The sequence below is a fragment of the Felis catus genome, chromosome A1 (assembly GCF_018350175.1).
Source record: "Felis catus isolate Fca126 chromosome A1, F.catus_Fca126_mat1.0, whole genome shotgun sequence".
Taxonomy (NCBI): Eukaryota; Metazoa; Chordata; class Mammalia; order Carnivora; family Felidae; genus Felis; species Felis catus.
In genome coordinates, this window is record NC_058368.1 from 190,504,630 (window position 1) to 190,526,842 (window position 22,213).

Sequence of the window (22,213 nt, forward strand, 5' to 3'; positions counted from 1 at the left end):
GACCTAGCTAATGCTAAGTAGTGGTTCATCAAAGTCCCTAACTTTGTGAGTTCCAAACTTTGACACTTTAAAAAAGATTTTTTTAAGTTTATTTATTTATTTTGAGAGACACAGAGAGAGTGTAAATGGGGGAGGGGCATAGAGAGAGGGAAGGAGAGGATCACAAGCAGGCTTTGTGCTAGCAGCACAAAGCCTGATGTGGGGCTTGAACTCATGAAACTGGGAGGTCATGACCTGAGCCGAAATCAAGAGTCAGTTACTTAACTGACTGAGCCACCCAGATGCCCCTAAACCTTGACACTTTTCATCTAACTTCATGAGGTAGCCAAAACCACCATTCAACTTTGCAGATATTCCTTCCAGATTAGAAAACACTTTCAAAACAAAGGCAACTTTGAGTTCTAGACTTACCTTTCTGATTTAGCATTTTCTTTGGGTTGAATCCTAGTGATTTGTCATTATTTTGTTGGCTTTTTGACATATTAAAGAACACTGAAAAATATTTTGTTGAGGCTTCTGTGTCTTCAATGGTTAGTCTAAATTACCTAATCAACTTGGTCAGTACCAATTGTTCTTGAAAATGTCTATTTTCCCAATAGCCTTGCCAATGCTAATCATTATCAAATTATTAATAAAACCATTTTCTTTGAAACAAAGATGGATACAACAAAAAAATATTTAGTTCCATGATACAGTTAGTGTCTTGTAAGTGTCAATAAGATTAGTGTCTACTTAATAGCCTGCATTGAATTGTTTCCAATCCCAAAAGTATACTTCCTGGTATGTACATTTAACCTGGAGGAGAACAGACCAAGGGAGATTTGATGTCCGTGAACAAATGGTTGAGGAACTGCCACTGGAAAGAGGAAGTAGTCTTGTTCTATGTTACTCCAGAAGGCAAATTTAGGACTGGGAATTTTAAATTCTAAAAATCAGTTTCTAAGCAAAGGAACGCTTTGCCAGAATAATTTAGAATATTGCGGTGAGTAGGATTTTGGTTACCTAGCATTCATTTGTTCTGCCTTTCATTTTGGACTGGTTTCTTTGATACTTCTCTTCTGCCCTTTAATTATTTGTAGTTCCCTTGCACCTGACTCATCCCCTATCCAACCATGGCATGTAAACTGAGCCTGGAGAATCAGAGCACTACATCGCCCTACTCCCCACAATAACGAGTCGGTCAGGGATGTGCACAAGGCCCAAGTGATGCCAACTGGAGCCAAAAAGACCCGATTCTAAGACTTTTGTTTCCGTTATGCAGGATGTTGATCTTTTCCTGCTACGAGAGAATAGGTGGCCACTGTTGTGCCACCACAAAGGGAGACTATTCAAGAGAGAGTGGAACCCAGATAGGGGAATAAAAAACAAACCCTGGTGATATTGGTTGAGTCCTGATCATGCCAAGACTAAAAGTATAAAGCTAAAAGTAAAAGCTAAAAGTTTAGCATGAACTTAAAAGACTGTTCATGCTGTGTGATGAGAGGAAATAAATTGCCATTTTGCTTAAGCTAGCTTGATTTGGGCTTTCTGCTCTTGAAATGTTAAGAGTTTTAACTCAAATAGGTAGTAAACTCCTCATTAACAGTAGTGTTTATGCAGAAGAGGATGACCAGCCTTTGGAGTAGTTTTGGAGGGGACACCAGAATATCTGGAAAGTTGGCTTTGAGGACTTCCAACTTGAAGTTCTTGGTTTCTCCAAAAGTCTCCTTTACTTGGAGTTTGTTCTGCCCAGGAGACCTGGTAAGTTCAAAGAGAATCCAAAAACACTGTGTTGGCCATCCCTCAGGGCCAAGCAATACAGAAGTTAATACATGTCCAGGCCTGGGATGCATATTTAATGGACAAATCCATAATGTTGAATCCCAGAATGAATGATTTAGAGTTGGATTATTCACTTTGCACTAAATTAAGTTGTCTTATTTAGCCAAAACAAGACTTCCTGACAGGATTTTCGTCATAACCTTGGCTGAGTAATGAGTTTCTTTGCCAGGATGAATTATTGATTAGACCTTTGTATCATCTGCCTGGCAGATGAAGGAAAACTATTTAATTTTAAAGATGTTCGTATTCAGATGTATATGCAGAAAAGAAGTTTTGAGCACTGTACTTTAATGCTTCATCACTTAATCTTCTCAGGATTATTTATGGAACAGGATCTGAGTTATATGACAGTGTTGGGTTATTTTTAGGCCCAAATAACTAATACTCCCCATCTGTGGATGTAAATGTTTTCTCTCCTTTTGTTGTTATAATTCTATGTGTTTAGATCCAGATGTTTAATTTATTTTAAGAAATGGGGAAATTTCTTTCCAAGCCAACTGAAACACCAAGTTCTTAATGATGATGACTTACGTTTTTATGATGTGTTGAATTTTGTCAAATGTTTTCACCTCAACTTCGTCAATGTATTATAGTTAATTAGGACTTAGAATGCACCATGCACATTGCTAGGAGCATTACATGGATTATATTATTTAATTTTCACAAAACCTTACAAACTAGCTGCTATTATCATCTCCATTTTATAGATAAAGAAATTGAAATGTTGGCAGGTCACAAGCTCGCCCAGAGTTAGACAGAGTCAGAGTGTTAACCCAGATGTTCTGACCCTGGAGCTTAAGCTTTTACACCATATCCTAAGCAATATATCGCATGGCTACTGAAAATTTAATATCACTATCTGCATGGGATGCCACATCTTTTCAGCACCACATGGCAAAGGACTTCGCTACTTTATGGTTTATCTCCATCCCCTTTCATTCTTGGAGCATCCCCTCTTTTTTATCTTTTGCTTCAACCTTCCTGCTTCAAGGGCACTCCCCTCTCTCTGTTCTCCGAGTTTGTCCAGGAGTATAAGATCCTGAAAACAGGGGCACCTGAGTGGTTCAGTCAGTTAAGCATCCCACTTGGGCTCAGATCATGATCTTGCAGTTCATGAGTTCGAGCCCTGCATGTCTGCTGTCAGCATGGAACCCGCTTCAGATCCTCTGTTTCCCTCTCTCTAGGTCCCTCCCTGGCTCACTCACTCTGTCTCTTTCACAATAAATAAACTTAAAAAAAAAAAAAAGATCCTGGAAAACAAAAGCCAAGAGTGTTCTGAGAGCAACTGCTGTTCTGAACTTTGTAATACAAACCTCCCCAGAAGTACAGGAGCACAAAGGTCCCACTACCTGGTCTGGGTAGCTTGGTGAGACAAATAGGAAGAACAAAACATAAACCCTATCTCAATAAATCATCCTGTCACGGCATGTGCCTTTTCACTTCCTTCTTGAAAAAGAGAACCAGCAACACAGCCACAATGAGTCTTGCTCTTCCACGTCCAAAATACAGATTTCAAGTCCAGCTGCTGCTCTTGAAAAGCTACATGAACCTACTAAAGAGATTTGGAGCAATGTCTTGGGAGGAACTGGGAATTCTTAATTAGAGAACAGTAGCTGGAAGGCTACCCTGAAGAAGAGGGGTTATGGAGCATTATGAGGAAAAATAGTCTGAGTAGGCAGAGTGACAAGATGTCAGATCTATGACGCATAAGCTGAGGGAAACTTCTAGAAGAAAGCAGGTGGAATGGTATGGGCTGCCTTAGAGGTCATTAGTTTTCCTTAAAATAGGGATATTAAAACAGAGACTGAAAGATGTGTTTGTCATTGTGTTGTAAAGGGGATATTTAAATATAATTTGGGGTGCTTGATCTTTAAGGAGACCTTTTACCCTGGTTTTTCTGTGTAAGGGTAATCAGCTGTGCTTATGTGGGTTGTGCTAAATTGATCTTAGTTATCCCAACATAGCAAATACCAAAGAAGCTAAACTATTCATCTTCATAAACTCTGTCTCTCTCTCTCTCTCTCCCTGTATATACGTTATCCTTGTCCTGAGAGAAGCTTAGACTTCTACATATCTGTGTCTTTGAGTGACTAAGAGGAACCCCCTAGAAAAGAGTCTTGGAAATGCAGACCAGGCTGGCCTCAAGGTAAATCTGAGTTCTGGCAGACTGATAAGCTGCTAAGCACAACCAAGAAAGCCTGAAAGATCACAACAGGCTCTGGCAAGAGGGCCTTGTCTAATCTAGGGGTCAATGAAGGGGAGAAATTGGAGGACATTTCTTTCTTTCTGTGATCTGAAGACTTCACAGCAGACACTTCTTGTCATGGATAGAACTATAGACTGTCACTGCCCAGGAGGGGGCTGAGAAGATGGTCTACTTCTAAAGTCTTCATGTCCCAGGTAGTGAAAAGGAGAGGCAGAAAGGGCAGTGAACTTGCATGAGATCAAAACAAAATTAGCAATTCAACCTAGAACAGAACCTTCACTGAAGTCTTATTATACCTTCTACTCCTTGGCACAGAGTAAACTAGGGAGGCCATGCTTCCCTGCAGGAGTATCTTCCCAAGGTCATCAGTGTCATGCCAAAATTTGAGAAAATAATAAGTTTTGAATAGTTTGCAAGTCTAGGCTGAAAAGGGAGGGATTTTTTTTTCCTCTGCTGCTTTGTATTCAATGCAGCCAGTATTTCTCATTACCTACTTAACACTAGTGCTACTCAATTGTGCATATGAATAACCTGGGGATCTGGTTAAATTGCAGATTCTGAAGCTCTGGGGTAGGGCCCATGATTCAGCATTTTTTAACAAGCTCTCAAGGGCTGCTATGGCTTTTCCTTGGCTTGCTGACATGGTGGGGCTGCAAGCAGAGCCCAGCCTCAGCCTTCAGACACTCCTAGGACTGGAGGCACCCCCTTTTGCCTCTCAATGATCTGCACCTGGTGGGCTCACCTGAGGGCCTCACAGATCTCCTGTGAACTCAATATAAGGGAAAATGGCGCAGGGTAGGCGTTTCCAGACTGATTCCCATTCTGTGTAGGGAAAGCTGCTGAGGCCAGAGTTTGGTAACGAATCCTGTTTTGGTGGAAATTCCAGAGGCTCTTCCAAAGGTAATACGGCAGCAGGCACCACTGCAATTGGTTCCTACAGCATTTGATTCTGAAATCTCCCAGAACGGTGGCTTGATGTTTGTTGAATGGAATTAGGGTAAATTCTCAAGAGGCTCTGGGGACTTTCTCACTGCTTTATAAAATCAAATTGAGTACATCAGAACTTCGCACTATTAATAGTTCCCTTTCCTCTCTCTGCCCCCTTCCACCCTACCAAGAAAACCTGTTTGAAGCTTACAAAAGTTCATTCTGAGAATTTCATTATCATTGTGCCATTCATAATTCATTATTTAACCTCCGTGGATGGCAGGAAGTGCAATTTTGAACAGTCCTGCTGGAAGAAAATCACAGGGTTAATCATCTCTGCTCTTTGTGAGTAATTGGAAAAATGGTATCCTGGTAACAAGACATTAACAGAAAACTTGTTTTTACCAATTTCCATAGGATAGAAGAAGTCAAGTGGCGAATAGAGTCCTTTCATTGTAAATTCGTTTTCTCCTGACTCACCCACTCCTGGGACAAACCTATGGGTAATATATTCTGAGATTGATTGCTTGTAACTTAAAAACAGTGTTGGACCCGCGTGGTAGAGGGAGAGCCCCTCCCTAAGGAATGTGGTGGAGGCCTCCTCAGAACAAAGGAAGGCAGGGTGGCCCCATCAACTCCTATACACCAATACCTAGCTCTGACATGACCCTGTAACTTGGACTGTGTCCAATCAGACTCTGTGTCACTATATATAGGTGACAAAGAAGTAGAAATTGCATTAAAGGCTACACCCTGCCGCACCTAGGTGCCCCAAGTTTTGAATTTTTAAGTGTCAAATGGTGCTTAGCTGCATGAAGGATCCATAATTTATTGACCAGTCACATATTGACGGGCACGTAGGATGTTTTTTCACTATTGTTAACTTGCTGTTTTACTATGTAGGGAGTGGAACAGAGGGAAGAAATTTCCTGCTTTCCTGAAGCCAGAAGAGTGAGTGAAACAGGCCTGAATGTTAAGGTCTACTTTAGTCTTTTTCCTGAGAGGAGGACTTTTCTCCCAGATTGGGGGCCATGACAATGGGGGATAATTTAAGAAGGCTATTACCAAGGCAGAGGAACAATTTACTCTTGTTCAAGTTCTCTGAGATGCGCGGAAAGGAAGCGGCAGAATACAAATGTCTCTTGGGGTCAGGGTGAGCCGGAGCCTTGTTCCAGCGGCAGCATTTACGAGCTAACAATACTCCAACCTCAGGAGAGACGCCATGGGCTACTGGATTAACCCAGAAACTGGCCAGACCCTGTGGCTAAGGAACCTGAGTACGCGGGAGAAAGAATTTACCAAGTTGGGGAGGCATATGTGAAGCCATTTGCAGTCCTAGCTGGCTGAGCAGAGCTGCTCCTAAGCTCCATTTGTACTTTTAGGTTTGTTTTTGCAGTATGCTGGATATGTTTAGCTGTATAGACGAATTTGCGATTTCAATACCTCATATATAGGTCAAGGGGTCTGGCACCTGGCAGGAACTCAATGAATATTAGCTGGTTCTGATTCTTTGGTTCTTGCCGCCCATTTGTGCCCTTGTGTCCCGCTGTTCCAAACAGCTCTGTTCCAAAGGCCATTCATGGAAGCCAGCATGTTCCAAACCGAGCATGTTGTTGTCTTGCTTCTCTTTCCAGGGCTTCCTGGTATCCATCATCTCCCATCCCTACTGCCTTGTCCAGTTTAGGCCCTCATTATGCTCTGTCTGCATGGTCACAATAGCCTCCTAACTGGTTTCTCTGCCTATGGTGTTCTTCTGCTGTCAGTTCATCAAGGACCAGTGCTTCCAGGGAGTTTTGTAAATCAACTCCAATCAAGACCTTCCCGTTCTTCAAAATCTTCAGGTCACTGTGCCCAGAGGATTCCATTGTCATTCCTTGGCTGGGCATTTAGTGGGTTCTGTGGGCTGTACATCCCCTCCCCCTCGCCCCCCACCTCCCTTTCCACATGTAGCTCCTGCCATTTCCCATGAGTGCCCTCTGTTTTGCCAAAATAGAGGCTGGAATCCAGATCCTCATCACTGCCTTTCTAGTTTAAGTCACTATTTTTTGCCCTTTAAGACAATTTCAAACACAAGCTCCACATCACTAAGAAAACAGAATAGAAAGCATGGGGGTTGGCATTTTCTGGGGTAACCGCATTTCCTGTATCATTAAAATTTTTTTTCCTTGACCCACCCTGAAATCACAAATAACTCTCCTGGATTTTGTTAAAACTATTTCCAAATGTTTGTTTCTACTCTTAGTAATTGCTAAGATGAAGAAGAGAAAGTGTAATTAGGGTAACATTCTGAAATTCACTAGTCACTGAAGACTATAGGCTAAAGAAAAAAAGTTGAGCCAATTAAGTTCAAAGTGACCTGACCACCTTGAAAGTTTCTTTTTAGATCAGTTACTCAGGGTGGTAACTTTTTTTCCCCCAGTTTGGCTCCCTTTCTGATTAAAAGAGTCACTTTTACGACTTGGTGCCTACAAGGCACAGGAATCCCTGAGTGTGTACAGCCAGCACCCACGTTTGTGGAAGAGTTAGAAGGAGAGAATTTCTGAGCTAATACTTTAAAACAAAAAGAAAAGACACAACTGCATTCATGCTTGAACACTAAAGGTCAATTGTTGCAAAACCAAAACCCCACAAAAGACAGGAGGTGCTCACAAACATGCAATCCACCCCCAGAAATGCCCTCCCATGGACACTTTTTATTATTTGTTGTGCTTCTGTGATTTTTGTCAAGGTGAACCGGAGCTGAACAGCGGTGAAAGTGGTAAAAACAGATTTACTCAGGAAGTATTGCAATAGGGGAATAGAGACCTCAATACAGAACTGGGCTCAATTCCAAATATAACATGAACAAGAAGGGATTTAGAACCAAGGAGCAGGCTGGGGGTCAGTGGATGGGAAATTGCTAATGGGGAGTTTCTAGTGGAGCCAACATCCCAGGAGTCTTGCTGAAGGTGGGCCAGAGTGATGGGGTATCCTGGGGATGGGGAGGGATGAGGAATTTGGTCAGATTATCAATTCCCTTCTGACAGTAGGGGATTCTTGCATTCAAAAACAAGGCCCAACAAGGAAGCCTCATCAAAACTTGTTTTGAGAAGGCTGATGTTTGGTTAAGGAGAGAATCTCTGTTAGCTTCTTGTCGTTTTCATCTGCAGCATTTCTGATGACCTCTCTTCCAAAATGTCTCTGCCCTTAAGATTTTTTAAACAATCATCCCACTTTGTGTGTGTGTGTGTGTGTGTGTGTGTGTGTGTGTGTGTATTTTTTCTATTGCTTGAGGATTTTGACTATTTAGGATCAGAGGACTTGAGATTCTCCTTTATTGGCCAAAGAATATTGGAGCCAAAATAATCAAAGTTTATTCACTTCTACTTTGAAAATTCTCCTGTCTATATTGTAGTCAAGATTTTCAAAATAAGATCTATTGCTTCTTTACCATCTGCAGTTTATGGCAAGACAACAACTTTCTCCCTGAATATTTCCTGGTTGGGACCTCTTGAGGATGAAGGTGAGGTCTTGGGAGAAGAATGAAATGACAGCAAAGACTGAGATACAATGCTATGTTTAAGCAAACCAAATATATACCAATAAATGGGGCACCTGGGTGGCTCAGTCGGTTAAGCATCTGGACTCTTGATTTCAGCTCAAGTCATGATCTCATTGTTCATGAGTTCGAGTCCTGAGTCCTGCTCTTCTGCTGAGCATGGAGCCTATTTGGGATTCTTTTTCTATCTGCCCCTTTCCCACTTGTGCGTGATTTCTCTCTCTCTCTCTCCAATATATATTTCCAGTAGAATATTTACAAATACCTTGTCCTGAGAGCTCCTCATCCCCAGAGGGCAAATAATTAATTGAAGATCGGTCTTAGTGGTTTTTGTCTGATGCTGTTATTTTGATTTGCTTCCAAGCTATTCCCCGTCCACCCACCCCCACTTTCAGAAAGATCTACTTTGCAAATATGCTTCACAGGAAAGAATTGAAGGTGAGTTGGGGGTGTGGAAAAGGAGTTAGGCATTTCTGCACTGTATAACTTTACTAAATATAATACCAGATTTATAACTCCATCATTTCCTCTTGGGTTTTGTATTTTCCCATTGGGATAACTGATATTTACATACAAAGTAATTTAAAATAGTTATGACTAGCTTTAAGGCATGCCAGATAATTGCATTTTTTAGGGTCTTTTTTTTTTCTGTCACAAATACGGTGTTTGCCCCACCCCCTACCCCCCACCCCACTTGCCTTGCTGACAGTATTTCTGCATACATTTTACTTGTTTGCAACAGGTATTTGTTGAAGAATAGATTTGGATAAACACTTTGGATAGCTCTCAGCTTTACAAAGGGAGGGGAGATTAAGAGGGCATCCTTGTTCTTAGCTGCCAGCATTTTTATAGGACTCACCTAGCTTCTCTGGTTTCCCCAGACCATAGTTGTCAAAAAAGGGATTTTGGAACTTCTATTTCAAAATTGACCCTCTTTTGGTGGCAGGGGAGGGGGAATGGCAAAATTAAGTTGTTGTTTTTTTTAAAGGTATTTAATTTTTAAAAAATATTTATTTATTTTTGAGAGAGAGAGTGCGAGTGAGCATGAGCAAGAGAGGGGTAGAGAGAGAGAGAGAGGGAGACACAGAATCTGAAGGGAGCTCCAAGCTCTGAGCTGTCAGCATAGAACCCAACGTGGGGCTCAAACTCATGAACTGTGAGATCATGACCTGGGCAGAAGTCAGACACTTAACTGACTGAGTTACCTAGGCACCCCCAAAATTTTAATTTTAAATGGCCAATGTGATATGCAGGAACATTTGGACAGCAACACCGTAATTGGATGTTGTAGAGAAATTAAATGGTAATTGACTCCTAATGAGTTTCTAATAACATTGCTGAAGACTCAAAAAGAAAAACTCTTTGCCACTACCACATCTTTCTTTGAGATTTGTGCATTTATTATCATTTTCCCCTGATCGTTGTTAGCTTTAAATTGGTATTCCGATGACATTATATTTACTGCTCTAAATACTTTTGACTAAAAAATTTACAAACCTAGGACCGTAGCTTTGTTTTTGTGTTAAACTTTTGAATCTATTTTCTGTCTTCAAATTTCTTGGGCAGAAAAAAAAGCCTGGATTATAAGAGAGAGGTGCTATTAAGATGCAACTCCAGACCTGTTGGTTTACCAAACTATGAAAAAGTGACTGGGCATCACTCGATCATTGATCATGTGGGCTTGTCTGAAGCACATCTTGAGGAGGCAAATGCATTAAAAGAGCCTCATGAATTGCACTGAAAATACCACGAGAACATAGAGTCCTGAGGCTCTGTCCTCTTTCACCTTCCTGCAGTATTGATGGATCTGCTGTGCATGAGCGTGAGGAGGCGTCTGAGACAGATGATATGCAGGCAGGCTTTTCCGTCCTTGTTGTCAGTGACCCTATTGTAGCAGGACATTGCAATGCAAATACCAGTAACCATAATAATGTAACATCTTTCTTTTCCTATCTATTTATCTCCTCCTCTAGAACTTAGTAATGGGATGGGATTTGGGGAGCTGTAATGGACAGGAGATGAGCGTATTTAGCCCTAATACCTTATTACTGCTAGAAACCTAGACCCACCCCTCTCTGAGTATCCTAGGGCACTTGTGGAATCACTCAGTAGGAGCAACTCATGAGAAAACATAAGCATTGACCAAACAGTGCTCCAAATGTCAGAAATGCTAGGATTTTATGGATAGAGTAGCTTCCTCAGTTGCTGACTATCTTTTGATCACTGCCTTCTGGGTGCATGCCCACGGTTCCTCTCTCTGCTCCTTGAGGACCAATGGGCAAGAATTAGAAGGCTGCTTTTGGGTTCTGATAGGCTACTTTTTTATCTGCTAACAAGTGCAAGTATTATGAGCTACTTATGGTAACGAAGACTCTCATGAATATGAAAAAACTTGCTGAACTATAGTATAAGAGTATACCAAATGCAATCAAAGCACAATTGGAAGGTAATGGTTGGTATTGATATTAATAGCTTGGTTGTGAGTTTTATAATAGTATCAGCTGTAGAAGTAGAACCCACAACTATCAGAGATGGGTTAAGATAGGATAAAGATTACTAGGATTGGATGTCAAAATATGTGGCTTTAAATTCATCCCTTAGTCCTTTCTCACATGTGTGATCTTGGGAAATCACATCACATCTCTGGGCTCAGTTAACTCCTTTGTAAAATGAAAGCTTGCTAGGAGGTAATACCTGCCTCCTCGGGTTCCTGGAAATGAAAAGGGGTCTTTGTGGACTGTGCATCACAATGATAGGGGATCGGACTTCTGGCATTTTTCTGGGATGGTAAATGTCTTGAAATGCAGGGGACCTTGAAGCACAAAGAAAAATCTCATTTAAAATGTTAATGGCGCTCCAGCTGAGAAACACTGTGATGATCTTGACCTGTATTATAACCAGGCTAGTCCATGACTAACAGAGTTCATGAGAAAATGCAGCTAAGGGCAGAAACAAAGCATTGCCAGAGATCTTCTTGATTTGTTTTTTCTTTTCTTTTGTTTTAAATAAGGTGCCTTTATAGGAAAAAAGAAAATAACATTTCCAGCCAGTTTTAGAATTCCTCCTATGGGCACCTGGGTGGCTCAGTTGGTTAAGCATCTGACTTCAGCTCAGGTCATGATCTCATGGTTCACGAGTGTGAACCCCAAGTTGGACTCTGTGCTTACACCTCAGAGCCTGGAGCCTGGTTCTGATTCTGTGTCTCCCTCTCTCTCTCTGCCCCTCCCCTGCTTGTGCGCGCGTGCTCTCTCTCTCTCTCTCACACACACAAAACAAATAAAAACATTTTAAAAGAATTCCTCCTAGATCATGCTGCCCTCTAGGACATTTGTAAATCTTCTTTTCATATTTTTTGTTACATTTTTCAAGAAGCACTTGAGGTATTTCATGAGATACATGAGGTAACCACAGTAAAACACAAAGTGTTCCCATTTTCCTTAGCCTGTCACTGCCTTGTGTGCGGATGCTGCCCAAGCTGGGTGGAATGAGAAGTCCAATGTGAATACAGACTCCTGCTTCTATGCGTGGCTCAGATTAAATTCTCTGGAACAAAATCAAATAATCCTATGTGAAAACAGTCACCTTGGTCCCAAAATGATGGGAGAGAAATGCTCATTTTCCTGGAGGAATTGGGCAGATAAAAGCTCAGGAATCAGCACAGGAGTGGTTTTGCAGAAAGTCCAATTTCCTCATTTTAACTTGAGGGTATCGGACTTACCTGAGATCACACAGCAAGTTCATGGCCAAACCAGCCCCAGAGGTAATGGTAGGCTGAGTACCCTGGTTTTTCACTAGACGTTCCCTACTCCTTCCTTCTTAGCAAAGTCTGATTGTAGGCGAGATTTTAACAGCAAAGATCAAAGTGTAAAGAAACTGTCTGCCCACCAACCAGCCAGCATTTAGTGTACTAGCAATTTGCTTTTCCCTGGGACCAGGGGATACCAAACGGCCTTGACTTGGTCTTCTTTCGGCAGACTTGATGAAAGCTATTGTAATGGTCAGGATTTCTGTTGTAAGTGGCAGAAACTCAATCAGCTTAAATAATAAGGATGTATTGGCTTGTAATGAGTAAGAATGAAAGGTGTTAGGAGATGCAGGGCTCAGGGAAATCCATCATCACTCCCCACCTTGTCGGTTTCTCTCATCACTGCCTCTCCCCTACCAAAGGTGGACTATTTGTTTGTATCTAACTGTGTACATTTGGTAGGGATGTTCGTAATCCTAGACTTAGAATCTTTTAGTACCGTCACAGCAAAAAGACAAGAGATGACCTTTTTCACTGGTTCCAGCAGATGTCCCTGGAGGAAAGTTTATGTTAGGGTCATGTTCTATCCCTGAACCAACTGCTGTCCCCTTGCAACTAGGGTTCTTCTCTCACTGGCTGAGAGGCTTGAGTGGTACCTCAGAGGTTAGGGGACAAGTTGGGGATAGTTCATGTTTTCATAACCATGGGGAAAATGTTGTCATCCAAAGCCTTAAGTATACACAGTATAATCAAGGGCTGCGTATGTAACATAGGAGATACGGCTGGAGTTCAAAAATACAGAGTAAGGTATAAGCTGGGGAAAGCTTTATGGAGGGTGCAGGACTTGAGCCAAATTGGAAGGTTCAGAAGGGAAGGTGAAGGGATTGAAAGAGTAGGATTATATAAGGGTAAATTAGGGGACAGATCTAATGGGGTGGACAGTTATCAAAGAGGACACCTGGTCTTACACAGTATTTATATGTTTCCTATGTTTCTCCTGAGCACACAGGAGATGTTCAGTAATTCTTGTTGGGTTAAAGCTGATTGGCTACCATCATTGGCTACCTCGTACAGAGGTGAGTGCCACAACCTTCAAACTCAGGGGTCAGCACATTTTTCCTGTAAAGGGCCAGATAGTAAATATTTTTGGGTTTGTGGGCCATACAGTCTCTGTCTCAGCCACTGAACTCTGCTGTTGTAGTGTGAGAGCAGCCATAGGCTATATGTAAACAAATGAGTGCAATAAAATGGTATTTACAAAAAAGGCAATGCAGTGCACCAGGATCAGCTTACAGGCTGCAATTAGATAATCCCTGTTCTCCCTTCTCTACTTCCACTCTTCCCAATCTCCAAGCCAATTCTTCACAAGAGCAGCCAGAGTCATCTTTTTCAAGGTATATTCAGAACCCATCACTCCTTTTGTAACTAAGATGTGCGGCGGCTGTCATATTTGTCTCGGATAAAAGGCCAACGTTTTCCAAGCGCCCAAAGCTATGCTGGTCTGGCCCCTGACTATATCTGCCCCTCTCCCTCCTCAAGGATGTGCACCAGCCATTTTGGTCATCTTCTGTCCCTGGGATTTAAATGACACAATCCTGCTTCAGGGCATGTGTATATCCAGGAACTTCACTATGGATTATTCTTGTCTTGTTCTTTTTTCTTTGGTTCTTAGCTAGATAGAACTTGTTCATAGAGGCCATCTGTAATCATCTTGTCTAAATTGGGCAAAGCCCCTCACCACTGTCTATCTCAACACTACTTGCTTTTTTTTCAGAACACCTATCACAGTGTGTAATTCTTCACTCATTTGCTTACTTCTTGTCTGGTCTTCTACTAGACGGCAAGCTCAGAGTTAGGGACCATATCTATTCTGTTCAACATTTTGTCCTCAAGTCCTGGAAAAGTCCCAGGTATACAGTAGAGTTCTATAAATGTCTGTGGATGATTTAATCCGCAGTCTTCTGATTGTTCAGGATTTTGTTCCTTACCTCAATCTCACTCGACTTCAGATTCAAATTATGAGCTGTTTATATCACAAAAACCAGACTGCCCTGAGCTTCTAATTCTCCTGCCAGCTGGTCTCCTTTCTCAGCAACTTGGGTTTATTTTCAAGCGTATGATATATTTCAAAGGCACAGAAAAAGAGCCATGTGCCTACCCCCAGATGCTAATATTTCCATGTTTATTTCAGATTCATTCTGTGTTATCAACATTTTAAGTTAATTTAAAAATTTTAAACACTTTAAAATTAAATGCAAATTTTTAAAAAGCAACTTATATTTTTCTCAGACTGTTTCCTGCAGTGGGAATGGTTTCTGAGAAAATCCTGGGCGAGTGAGGATGGCATCTTTTTTAGCACATGTTCCCTGGGCCAGGGAGAACTCTCTTCTATCTTTAGCATAACAATTTATTACCTTCTGCCCACTTCCCCAAAAAGAATACAAAGCCAGATCATCACAAGGCACAGTTCCCTACTTTTGGATAGTTTTTTATTTTATTGTCCACGAAGCTGCTTGCCAAAATCCTATGCTAAGGAAATAGATCGATATCAAGAAAAAAACTTAACTGAGTCTTCTTACAGGCAAGCTGGAAAAAGCCGGGCCATCTTTGAAAGGTCTCATAAAAACACACCCACGCTTGAGAAGACAAACTGTTTCCTTTTTTAACATAAAAGACAACATCTATTTGTCCATCTCCCGTGTTTACGGAGTTTTCTCCAACATCTCCACCCCTAGCCCCCTGTCTGTCCGTTTCCTTCCTGCCTCCTTTCCCTCGACGCTCATCTTCGAGGCAACTGTCTGGTTAAAGCTCTGGGATCTGCTTCGGCTCCTTCCTCAGCTCTGGGTGTGAGAAAGAGGAAAAGCCTGATGTTGTGGAAGAGGTGGGTTGCTGTAAGGTGCCTGATTTCACCGCAGGAGGTGCTTTTCAGACGTTAAATCCTTAAAAGGCACAAAGCCTGCCTGATCCCCAAGAGGTCAATATTTAACATCCTCCTCATTTTCACAGCTGGCCGAGTAAACTACAGAGCAGCTGTGATTCTTGCATCTTCAGAGCTGCCATCCAAGATTTTTGATAAACCTCAGGCTGTCCGTCTTAAGGAGGCTGCCTGGGAAATAGATGGTCCTCTGTGGGGGGGAAGAAAACCCTTCCATCCCAGGAAGTCTTACAGAGGACCTCCGTATAACACAGTGACGATGAGCTGGGTTCAAATCCCACCGCAGCCAATTGCTAGCTGGGTGACTCTGCGCCAGTTACTTCACCTCTCTGTGCTTTCCGTTTCCTCTTCTGTATATTAGGAGAGAGCACATACGAAATGCTCAGCACAGTGCCTGGCATACGGAAAGCCTTGATGAATGGTAACTGTGACTTGACACCCATGGAAGGGAAGCTGTTTCGTGTGGAGCCCTGCCTGCTGTTTCTCCCCACTGCCCACTACTTCTCCTGAGGTATTTTCACAGAATGCCTAGGACTTTGTAGAGCACATTGTAGAGCACAGAATGCCCCGGACTTGCTGGTTTTCCTCTGGGGGTTTTTGGATTTCTTGGTCTGCTGCAGACTAACAGCCTTGTCCTTCCACGATAAAATTTAAGATGAAATTAATGAAGCTGCTGCCCCACGATTCTCAGGAATCAATAGCCGTGGCTCCAGAACAGAGCCAAGCCTTCCTCATGGCTCTGAATCAACCTTTCCTTCCTGGGTGGAATGGGGGTGGACTGGCCAACAATTCTGGCTGGCCCACTGTTGTTCAGGTCCTAATGAGGCTGCTCTGGGACCCTCTTGTCTTCCACAGTGTTACTTCGGGGTCTCCTGGGTATGTTGGATGGTGGAGGCCCTCAGCTGGTTCCACTTGGGTTGCAGATTGGCAGAGAACCTCCTTTCCTGAGAGGTGATGAGATTACCTTTTTTGCAAACTCATCGTTGTTAGGACATCAGATGGTGCAGATTTTCTCACAGGTGTCCTTGGAGTTTAAAACATCCCATCCACCACCTCGGCCCCTTTGTCTCCTCCTTGCTCTTCATGCAAGTCCATACTCTTTGCCTCCTATCCCCTGGCAAGTTGACAGCACCATCTAACTTCTTGCTTTCCTCTCCTGGTTTACTGTCTGTTTTTGACAATCTGGCTTCAATCACAGGCAGCCTCAGAGGGGCCTATCCATCAACCTGCACCACTGCCTGGCGACTCTCTGTGGCACAGGGCTGTTCAGTTTCCGCCTGACCCGCCAGGTTGACCTTTTTTTCTTCTCAAAGTTTTTCCCTGCCACACTGCTGTTCTGCCCTTCGTCACCTGACCCTGCCACCTTGGATTGTTGACATCCCTAATCCCCTGGGATTGTTGACATCCCTTCCTTTAAGGAAGCCAAAGTGTCCCGATGTTTCTGAAAGTTGATTTGCATGAATGGGCACAATGGGAACGCTGAACTATAAGATAACAGTAATAATGACTATATGTATAGAGGTCTCTCCCGCCAGTTCCTAACGCAGAGCTCCCCAAACCCTTATAACTAGGGGCCATGAGAATGTTTTGTGCTAACATTTAGTCTTTGACCCCAGTTCCTGATGCAGACCTGCTAAAACACTTAGAATTTTGTAAGTGAGAAGAGGACCAGGAGTGTCATTTGTTCTAATATTTGGTCTTTGATCCAGGTTCCTGACATAGGGCTCCTAATTCCTTGGAACTTCCTGGTTGGTAGCAGAGTCTTTTGTTCTAAGGAGGTGACTGTGCTCCCAAAAGGGGGCTGGTTACTGGAAAGATCAAGCCAGAATTAGACGCTTGGAATTTTCAGCCCTAACTGCCATTCTCCAGGGAAGAAAGAGGGGTTTGAAATGGAGTTGATAATTGATTGTGCTTCCATGAGAAATCTTTCATAAAAATCCCAATAGTACAGGTTCAGGGAGCTTCTGGGTTGGTAAACACATCTACATGCTGGAGGGTAGCACACCTCAACCCCACAGGGACAGAAGCTCCGGTGCTCAGGACCCTTCTGGACCTTGCCATATCAATTTCTTCATGTCACTGTTCATCTGTAATCTTTATCATATCCTTAATTATATAATAGACCAGGAAGTGCAGGTAAGTTTTCCCTGAGTTCTGTGAGATGTTCTAACAAATAATGGAATCCAAGGTGGGCGAGTGGTCACGGGAACCTCTGATTTGTAGCCACGTCAGACCAAAGCTGTGGGTAACCTGGGACATATTATTTGAGATTGGCATCTGAAGTGAGAGACAGTCTCTGGGGACAGATCCCTTGACCTTGGAGTGTGTGTTAACTTCAGTTAGTATTAGAATTGTGTTACAGGACACTCAGCTGGTGTCACGGAGAATTGTTTGATGTGTGGAAAATCCATCTATCTGGTGTTCGAACTATTGTGAGTGTGGAGGGTAGTGGGAGAGTAAGGGAGACACACAGGAGTGTTTTTCTCACACACAGACTTTCTGCGTTTCTTAAATTCTTTCAGGCTCATTTGACAGATTGAGCTATTTCCTATGAAGCGATCCACCACCCTGCTCTAACACAGTGTCTGATGGTTGAGAGTAGGTCCTAAGAATTCTTATTCATCTTAGAGTTTTGGAGAAGAAAACCTTATTCTCAGGAGATTTTTGACAACTCTTCTCGGTACACAAATCTTTACCTCAAGTTGTAATTTCTCCCCATACGATATGGGTAAAGAACAAGTTCTAGGTTGAAGAACAGGGCACTTGTTCAAAGGTCAGTGTCTAGTTTTAGATCTACCACTTAGTCAACAGGAGACTCCACAAAAGTCCTTTTTCTTCCCTGGGCTTAGTTGCTTCATTCATAGAATGAGAATTACTGAGGCTCAAAGGGGGTTGTGAGGATTGAATTTGATGGTGTACTTAGAGCAGTGTCTGGTATTCGGTAGAAACTCAACAAATGTTTTTCAACAGTCTATATTTATTTAAAGAGACGATTGAATACGATGATTTTTAAGTAGGACATCTGAGCTCCATTTAGTGATGGGTTAATTTAGCTTTTTTTGTTTTGGGGGAATAAGTCTAAAGAATAACAGCAAAAGTCTTTCTCATCAACCAGAATTAACATTATTGTTTTGATGGTTGACATCTCAACATGCATTCTACATAAAATTACGTGTCTGAGGCAGTCATACTGATCTCAATCCCCTTGCCAGTGTTTAATTTAGGGATGAGTATATTTGGTTTGAGAATTGAGTGAATACTGCAACAGTGGCCATGAAAGCATGAGGGTAAACTTGTTTGGGGAATTCTAGAAAGGTTTCCTAACTTAGAAGATATTTACCCTTTCTGCTTCTGTCATGACTGTATCTTGATGTGATACCTGGAGATGTGGCAGCCATCTTGCTGGCTGTAAAGGGGATCAGCCTGAGGGGCAAAGCCACCACACTCAGAATGGCAAAACAAACAGAGAACAAACCTGTTTTTTCGATGATGCTGTCAAACTACAAAGTTAATCAACCCTAAAAGTAACTCTGCTTTTGAATTTTCTGTTAAATCAGTTAAACCATTTGAGTCACATTATTTGCAGCCAAAAGCATCTATTTGTTACAATAATTACTAACATGTTCTCTATCTATCCCTGCACTAAATTATACATTGTGTTAATTAATATGGCTTAACTGTAAGTCCTGATACCTGGTAGGGATAGTCTTTTTATTCTTTTTGGTTATACTTGGTTCATTGCTTCTTCATATAAATTTAAGATTCAGCTTTTCCATTTATACATGAACGTGTGCATGCACACACAAACACAAACAGACACACAAACACACACACTTTTAAAAAGCAACAATAACAACTAGAACATTAACAACAGCCCTGTCTGGACAATTTGGAGGAGAACTGATACTGTGATAATATATCATGTTTATAGTATCTTGATAATAAAATATATCAGGTTTATAGTATTTATATATACATAAATGTATGCATATATGTATATATATATAAATTAAATTGAAGTCTTTAATGTTTTATAGCTTGAGTTTTCAGAAAATGTATATATAAACAACACATTTGCTGTGAATTTTATTAGTTCTTCCTAGACCATCTTTATAATATATATACAACATAAATATATACACACACTATATATTATATATAGTATAGTGTGTATATATGGTATACATATGTAGTATATAAACATTTTCTTTGGAAAATTTATAGAAAAGTTCCAAAATTAAAAAAGTACAAGTATGCTTACATATAGTTGTATAATAGAGAAATTGGCTGATAAGACTATCAGGGGATTCCTAGTGAAAACTTTAAGGCCTGTCGAGAGGGTGATGATACATTCAAAGTGCTAAAAGAAAAAAAAAACTGCCAATCAGGATGCTTTGCCTGGCAAAGTTGTCCTTCAAAAACTGAGGGAGCCATCACCTCTAGACTTCTCTTGCAAGAAATAGTGAAAGGAGTTTTCAAGCTGAAACACAAATATGCTAATAAGGAACATGAAAACATGAAAATATGCAACACCCTGGTAAAGATGAGCATTTAGTCAGAATCAGAATACTCCAATACTGTAATATTGTGGTGTTAATTATGTTACTCTAGTATAAAGGTTAAAGGATAAATGTATTAAAAACAGCTATAGATACAACGACTTGTTACTGGATACACAATATAAAGATAGAAATTATGACATTAAAAAAAATGGAAGAAGAGTTAAAGAATACAGTTTTTGTATGTAGCCAAGGTTTTCAACTTAGAGTAGATTGTTATAGCTATGAGGTATTTTAAGTAAGCTCAGGGTAATCACACAACATGAACCTATAAGAAATACACCCAAGATAGAGAAGAGAATCAAAATACACTACGGAAAATCATCAACTCACAAAGGAAGACAGCATGAGAAGAAGAAAGGAACAAAGGGAATACAACAGCTAGAAAATAAGATGACAGTATCGAGTCCCTTACCTATCAATAATTAAGAGATTAGTGGATTAAATCCTCCAATCAGAAGGCATAGATAGAGTGGCTGAATGGATTTTAAAAAAAGGCCCAATTTAATTATCAAGAGAATATAACAGTTGTAAATATATATGCACCCAAATCAGAGCACGTAAATATATTAAATACTAATTGATATGAAGGGAGAGGTGGCAACATAATAATAGGGACTTCCATACCCTGTTTTCGACAATGGGTAGATCCAACAGAAAATCAGGAAACCATGGACTTGAAGCATACTTTAGACCAAATGGATCTGAGAGACCTACAGAACGTTCCATCTAACAGCAGAATACACATTCTTCTCAAGCACACGCAGAACATTCTCCAAGAGACATCATATTTTAGGTCACAAATAAGTCTTAGCAAATTTAAAAAGATTGAAACCATACCAAGTATCTTTTGCCACCACAATGGTATGAAACTAAAAATCAGTAATAGAAAACCTGGAAAATTCACAAATATGTGGGAAGTACACAACACACTCCTAAAAAACTAACGGGTCAAAGATAAAATCAAAAGGAAAATAAAAAAATCTCTTGAAACAAAGATGGAAACACAACATATCAAAATTTGTGACATGCCTGAAAAGCACTGCTAAGAAAGAAATTTATAGAGATAAAAGCCTAAGTTAAAAAAAAAAAAGAATGAAAATAAGCAACCTAACTTCACACCTCACAAAGTATCAACTGAGACCAAAGTTAGCAGAAAGGAGATAACAAAGATCAGAGCAGCAATAGAGAATGGAAACACAATAGACAAGATCAACAAGGGGAGCCTGGGTGGCTCATTCAGTTAAGCATCCGACTTCAGCTCAGGTCATGATCTCATGGTTTGTGGGTTCAAGCCCCACATCAGGCACTTTGCTGACAGCTCGGCGCCGGCAGCCTGCTTCACATTCTGTGTCTCCCTCTCTCTCTTCCTCTACCCTGTTTGTGCTCTGTCTCTTTCAAAAATAAACATTAAAGAAACTTTTTTAAAAAATCAACAAAACTACAAGGTTTTTTTTTGTTTGTTTGTTTTTAAAGATAAAATCAATAAACCTTTACCTAGGCTTATCAAGAAAAAAAGTATAAATGAAATAGAGATTACAGCAGATAATACAAATATAAAGAATCATAATAGACCACTGTGAATAATTATGTGACAACAGATTGGGCCACCAATAAGAAATGGATACATTCCTAGAAAAATATAACCTAGCAAGACCGAGGCATGAAAACATAGAGAATCTTGATAGACCAATTACTAGTAAGGAGATTGAATGAGAAATCAAAAATCTCCCAACACAAAGAAGCCCAGGGTCACATGACTTCATGGGTGAATTCTACCAAACATTTAAAGAAGAGTGAATGCCAATTCATTTCAAACTCTTCCAAAAAATCAAAGAGAGAACTCCCAAATTCATTTTAGGAGGCCAGCATTCTCCTGATACCAATGCCAGATAAGGACATTACCAAAAAAATAAAATAAAATAAAAGTACAGCTCAATATCCCTGATGAATATAGATACAAAAAAATCTTAATACTAGCAAACCTAGTTCAACAGCCGATTAAAAGGATAATACACCATGATGAAATGTGATTTGTTTCTGGGATGCAAGGATAGTTCAAAATATGCCAATCAATAAATGTGATATATTCCATTAATAGAATGAAATATAAAAATCCTAGGATTGTCTCAATAGATGCAAAAAAGCATTTGACTAAATTCAACATTTTTTCCTGATAAAAACTCATAACAAATTGAGTATGGAAGGAATATACATCAATCTAATAAAGGTTACATATGAAAAAGCCACGGCTAGCATCATACTCAATGGTGAAAGCTTGAAAGCACTTCCTCTAAGGTCAGGAATAAGGTGAGGATGCCTCTTACCACTCCTATTGAACATAATATTGGAAGTCCTAGCCAGAGCAAGATGACATGGTGATGACATGATCTGGTATATGGAAAAATCCTAGAGACTCCACCAAAACCCTGTTAGAACTAAAAGTGCATTCAGTGAAGTTCCAGGATATAAAAAGCAGATG

The 22,213-nt window shown here is 40.8% G+C and overlaps 1 long non-coding RNA gene across 1 annotated transcript; it reads left to right on the plus strand.

Annotated features, from left to right (window-relative positions):
- The first annotated feature begins 3,067 nt into the window (after positions 1 to 3,067).
- On the plus strand, positions 3,068 to 8,570 carry LOC123379753. The gene is made up of 3 exons (XR_006584633.1): positions 3,068 to 4,927; positions 5,372 to 5,457; positions 5,858 to 8,570. It is a non-coding gene; the product is annotated as an uncharacterized LOC123379753 (long non-coding RNA).
- The last annotated feature ends 13,643 nt before the right edge of the window (positions 8,571 to 22,213 follow it).